This window comes from Equus quagga, chromosome 7, assembly GCF_021613505.1.
Source record: "Equus quagga isolate Etosha38 chromosome 7, UCLA_HA_Equagga_1.0, whole genome shotgun sequence".
Lineage (NCBI taxonomy): Eukaryota > Metazoa > Chordata > Mammalia > Perissodactyla > Equidae > Equus > Equus quagga.
In genome coordinates, this window is record NC_060273.1 from 127,695,797 (window position 1) to 127,702,147 (window position 6,351).

The following is a 6,351-nucleotide window of genomic DNA, read 5'->3' on the forward strand; positions in this document are numbered from 1 at the left end:
ATTCTTTGCAATGAATAATTCCCAAAAGGCTGAAAACTTACAAAAAGTAGGATAAGGTAACAAACTGAAAACAAGTATTAAACAAAGTCTACAAAGTGAAAATAGGATTCCCAGCCCACCTTCCCAAAGCAGGCAATTAGAAAACTGATCTATGGAACAACTGAGAAAGAAACCATATAACACAGTAACCAGAGAACCTATAACATGGTAACAGTTTTCCACCAAGGAAAAGTTAAGCCTGCTAGTAACCTACAGTGGGGCCTAGTACTGAATTGCCCACCAAGGCACACAGAGTTTCCAACTAGATTCCTAGTACCTCTCACTTAAAATGGACATCCATGGATCACCAGAAGGAAAAAAATCTAGAAGTAAACAAAAACAATGCCAAGGACAAATAAAAACTCAAAAGAAAATCTCCATAATTAATGAAAAGACACTGCATACATAAAACAAGAATTTGCTGTTTAAAAAGCAGAAAAGGAGGCTGGCCCCATGGCCCAGTGGTTGAGTTCACACACTCTGCTTCAGCAGCCCAGGGTTTTGCTGGTTCAGATCCTGGGCGCAGACATGTCACTGCTCATCAGGCCACATTGAGGCAGCGTCCCACATTGCCACAATGAGAGCGACCCACAACTAAAATATACAACTACATACTGGGGGATTTGGGGAAGAAAAAGTTGGGGGGGGGGGGCGGTGGAAAGCAAAATGGCTCTTGGAAATTAAAAAATTGAAAGTATAAGTTAAAAGGTAACACTGAGGAAATCTTTTAGAACAAAAAGTTAAAATTGGTGAGAGCAGAAGGCAGGCAGGACAATAGGAGAGGGAATATACCAGAATCAAGTTATGTGGTCCAACACCCAACATAACAGAAATTTCAGGAAGAACAGAGAAAATACAGAGAAGATAATTACTAAATAAAACAAGACAATTCCAGGACTGAAGAACACCAATCCTTAGATGTAAAGAACCCAACGAGTACAAAGCACAGTTAAAAAACAAAAAAAAATATCAAGGCACATTATGGTGAAATTTCAGAACATGAGGAGAAAGAAGCTTGTAAAATATTACAGAGGAGGAAAATGTTATAAACAAATGGCTTTGAACTTCTCAATAGCAACAGTGGAAATCACAAGATAATGAAGACACTGCCTTGAAGTCTCTGAAGGAAATGTTCTCAGGTTATAATTCTATACCCAGCTATACTATCACTGCAAGGGAGAATAAAAACATTTTTAGTCACGTAAGCTATCAAAAAAGAAAAGGAAAACCTGGGATCTAGGAAAAGGGAGACTCAACACAGGACAGAAACAAAATAAATTCCCCAGGATAGCAGTGAAGGAAAGCTAACAGCTTAAATTAGAGCAAGAGGATAGAAAGCTTCATGAAGATATCCAAGGAGGAAAAAAATTAACTGGTAGATTACCTAAAATATTTGATCATAGAGAGGAATTCTGCTAACAGAGCAGAAATAATTATAGGAACAGAAAAGCAGCAAGTTAAAAACAAAAGAAATTACTAAAGTACAGAAAAAAAAAAACACTCAAAAGTTCATATAAAAAAGAAAATAATATTCACTTATCTACTTGGTCCTCACAATAACAAAAACATTGAAAATACAGATTTAAACAGAAATTGTAATATATTTATTATATATCATTTACCACATATTTACTTAAAGAGTAAATATATTACTATATGTTATAAATATTCACACGTTTATATACATCACAATTTATGATGAGAGAGGATACATAAGGGTGCTAAATCCACATCTTCAGTAGACGGCAATCCAAAAAATGAGCTATAAACGTTTTGTTTTGTTTTGTTTTTAGAACAACAGAGGAAAACAACACATAAGCAGTTAAAAGAAATGGTAGCTGCCTAGGGACTGAGACCAGATGGCTGGAAAAACTGGAGCAGGAGACAACAGGAGAGAAAAAGAGGAAGATCTGGAAAGAAACAAATCACTCATACAAACTTTGTTCCTTACTTTTTCAGTTCTTTAAGATTAAAATCCCCTAGTCTGGGCACAGATAGCCAAGATTCACCAGTCCAAGGTTCATAACAGACTGTGGAAAAGAGTCCCAGGCCACCATCAGATCTCATCCCAAGCACCCGACTCTCTAATTTGGACCAGAGACAAGGTGTTACCTCCAGAAAACAGGAGTTTGTCAACTTTCTTCAGCAGGCTTTCTCTCTTATTGTAGGACATTTTTTAAAAAATCAATCCTATCATATCTGCTAAACTGTACTCCCTGATTTGCACTGCCCAGAGGAAATGGAAAACATCTTGCACAAAGCAGGATTCCAGAGAATCCTTTATTAAAAATACACTCAATAATCAGAGAATGCCAGTTTCAAGACTGGCAACTAATGCCTTGTTCTACCCTTTGCCCGGGTTCACACTCTTTCTTGGTCTTCCTTACTCTGCTTCATTGACCCAAATCCCCACAAAATACAACTCCTATTTCATAGGATTCGTGAGAAAATGACATTAAATACAATTCATTATAACAAATTTTGCTTGATATTTCATTTTGTTCGAATACAGATACTACAGATCTAATCAAACAAGGGAAGGAATTTGTGTTCAGAAAAACTATACTTAAAATATTCTAAGATTTATTTAAATCAGTTCCTAGTTAAAATTCTAGACACTTTGTTTATAAATACAATGCTTGTATTTTTCTTCTGGAACCAAATAAAGTCCTAAACACAAGCATCCAGACTCGAAGACCCAAAATGACACCATAACCCATACCTCACTTTATTTCTCTCTCATCACACAGTCAGATCCAAAATAAGAATAAGTTAAAAGATATCTTGTGGCCCAGAAGTACTCTACAAAGCTAATGACCAAATTATCCAGGGCTTAAACACTTAGAATGATTCTGTAGCCTAAAGTTTACTCTAGGGCAGACATCTAGGTCAGCCTATCCTAAATTTCCAGATGAGCATCGAATCTTTGAGTCCCTCCAAAACACAATATCCATTAGGTTCTCCTCAACATGAATCCTGGCCCTCGAGTCTGGCTCTTAACCATGCTAGCCCTGGAAGTGGAGAGGCTCATTCCTAGGGAATTTAACCAGCGGCATTCAATGCTCCTCAGCAGAGGTATCCTGCAGGACCATCTAGAGGAAAAGAAGCAAACCAAAAGCCCATGTATTTCAATTCTGCTTTCTAATATTTTTTCTAACACATTTCAACATTGATTTTGATGAAGATAAAAATGACACCAAAATAATAATCTACCATAAACAATACAAGGGAACATTTTTAATTTTAAAGATATTTTTTCCTTTTTCTCCCCAACGCCCCCCGGTACATAGCTGTGTATTTTTAGTTGTGGGTCCTTCTAGCTGTGGCATGTGGGACATCACCTCAGCATAGCCTGACAAGCGGTGTCATGTCCACGCCCAGGATCCGAACCCGTCAAACTCTGGGCCACAGAAGCAGAGCGCTTGAACTTAACCACTCGGCCACGGGGCTGGCCCCACATTTTTAAAACAATATAGAGTTTAGAGTATAAAATCCAGCAAAACTATTACCATACTAAAATTAATGGGCCCTCCAAAAAATTTTAAACCTTTTTCTTTATATTCTGAATGAAAGCTTTCTTCACTAAGTAGAGAACGATCTAAATAGAACATTACTCCACATCAACTGTGGTAACAGGTATATGAAATTTTATGATAAATAAATAAAATCGAGGTATTGGTGCTACCCTATTTTTCTTAGCTTGAAAGTTACCAGTGTCTCCATCTGTACCTAACTATAAAATAGAATAATCTAGGTAAATGTTGAACTGTTTTAAAACTGGTGCACTAGTTCTTGCCTTAAGGAGAGACTCTTAAGGGATGCTCTTGACGAAGGTTGACCCAACGGGAAATTCAGGTTTATCTGTAAACAACGAACACGAGACAAGGCTGTAACGAGCGGTTTATAAAGTAATTCCTAGTGATACGGTACTGGGTCCTGTAACCTACAGCGTGAAATTTCCGTCCTAAACCAATCTCTCCTCCAGTGAATGAGAGAACACTCAAAGTTACATCATTCCTTCATCAGGATTCCCTGGAAAGCAGAATCTAGCCAGCATAAACGCCAGAAGTGCAGTGGCCAAATCAAGATATCCGGCCACTTGGTCCAAACGCCTTTGATCTCCTAAACTCACTTCTCTTCTCTGCAACGCACAAAGTCCAGTTCCTAAACCCTGCTCACTCACCGCCAAAACCACCGGCAGGTTTTGAAAAGCACATTCCTTTTTACTAAGAACTAGACTCCATCCAAGTGTTAAACAATCGAGTCACATGGCTCGAAACGAACATTTCCAAAATGACCGATAAACGGACTGTTTCACATGGAGCCTGTTACACAACATTTCCAGATCAGGCATAATCGGGGTATCACCCGACAAAGTAACGTTACTGTTATTGGCTATCAGCACGCATCAAGAACCTCTTGGCTGCTTATAATCAGTACATGTTAAAAGCCTTGTGGTTATAAACCACACACTCTGATGGTATTTACAGAAACAGTATGTTACCGTAACACAAACACACAGTGTTCAGCTATGATCCCTTTCCTCACAAAATCATACACCACGCATCTGAAAACAAGTTGCCAACTGAGCTTGAATTGTACAGTTTCTCTTTGTCTCTTGTTTTGTTCGCCCTGTTGGTACACGCAACCCAAAGAACCGCTATTTTAAACAAAGAGCGAGCGAGAGAGAACAAGACAGGGCACCTGGACCGTCCACAAGTCGTGAGACACACGAGCCCCCCGTGTTCTGGCCCAGAAAGAGGCGCAGAGCCTACCCACGAAGGCCGACCGGGATCGGAGGGTGTGGGACGAGCCGCCGGAGTCCCACCCCGCGCACTTCCCTGTGAAACGGAGAGCGAGGCAATGCCATGCCCGTTTAACTAAGAGCCTGAAACGTTAAATTATTAATCCAGATATTTACCTTAGTTCTTCACCACCCTTTGAAACACCATGCAGGGGTCCCGAGCCTATCTTCCTTCTCGGTCCTAGACGGAGGACGGGGCGCGAGGAGGAGAAAGGCGTGGAAAGAGTAAGCGGTCCTGAGATTCTTCAGAAAGTGCAGCAGCCGGGTCCGCCCCGCAGCCCGGGATCGCGGAGAAACGGCCCGAGCCTCCCACGCAAAGCAAAACAGCAGAGTTTCAGAGAAAGTTCCCCGGGCCCCGCCCCCGGCCTGGGCCCCCAGGGCGGCGTCCCTCTCCGAAGCCCCCTAACTCACGGTGTCCTCGGGCAGGGCTAAGCGGGGCCGCCGGCACTGCCGCCCGGGAGCTCCCAGGCCGGGCCGGCGACGGTCGTGGCTTTCGCCCGAGCCAAAGGAGGTGGTGGCCCGCGGAATGGCTAGGCCCGGCTCCGGCTCCGGTTCCGGCCCGCGATCTGAACTCCGGGCTCGGCGGCCCGGGCGGAGCGACACGACAACAGGCAGGGGCAGCACGGAGGTGGGAGGTTGGGGGCAGTGGCAAGAAGCGGAAGACCAAAAAGTCGCCGAAAGAGCGGCGTCCAAAGCCCTGTCAGAAACACCCGGAAGACCGACGTGACCCCGGATGGGAACAGCGAGCAGGGAGCAAGAGGTCACACTTCCGGCAGCCGCCTCGCCCTCGCCTACGAGCTCTGTGCTCCAATGCGCAGGCGCACGACTGCTGCGCTCGCGGCTGGGTGGAGGTGTGCGGTCAGCCGCGGTGAGCGCGAGCCGCGGGGAAGGTCTGGGACTGCCCGAGACGAGGGGACTTGGGCAGTCGGCAGACGGCCGGCCGCGGAGGGCTGCTCTGGGCCCTGGCCCAAGCTCATGCGCTGCAGCTCTTGTTCTCATCCACATGTTTTACTCGTCCCTTGTGTCTCCGCCAGGTGACTGCTCAGAGAAGCTGTTCCAGACCCAGTTTTTCCTCACTCTTCTGCGCCGATCAGTATTGATGTTTTTCTTCTCCAGTGACTTGAGAGCTGCCCGAGGATAAAAATGCCTGTTTTATTTCTAAGGCCCAGACTCAGCACCCTGCCCATAATAATAGCTAACATTCCCTAATTCAACAAATGTTTAGTGTTTCTTCTTGAGCGAACTTTTTTTTGTTTGTTGGGGATTTTTTGGTGAGGAAGATTGACCCGGAGCTGACATCTGTGCCAGTCTTCCTCTATTTTGTATGTGGCATGTCCCGACAGCGTGGCTTGGTGAGCGGCGTGTAGGTCCGCCCCCCGCCCCCATCCCAATCAGCCGACCCTGGTCCACGGAGGCAGAGCTCAGGAACCTTAACCCCTAAGCCGCTCTATCGGCCCCTTGAGCGAACTTTATTAGTCGTGGAAAGATCTAAGTTGTTGACTTTATCG

At 44.0% G+C, this 6,351-nt stretch overlaps 1 protein-coding gene across 3 annotated transcripts in view; it reads right to left on the reverse strand.

Annotated features, from left to right (window-relative positions):
• Positions 1 to 5,578, reverse strand: part of TENT2 (terminal nucleotidyltransferase 2) — a 61,765-nt gene extending 56,187 nt beyond the window's left edge. For 2 of the 3 annotated variants that reach the window (XM_046666680.1, XM_046666677.1), the window contains exon 1: positions 4,961 to 5,578. The gene's annotated coding sequence lies outside the window, so the exon portion shown is untranslated. The remainder of the gene's footprint in view (positions 1 to 4,960) is intronic. The other variant, XM_046666679.1, reaches the window with a different exon arrangement.
• Positions 5,579 to 6,351: the final 773 nt, after the last annotated feature.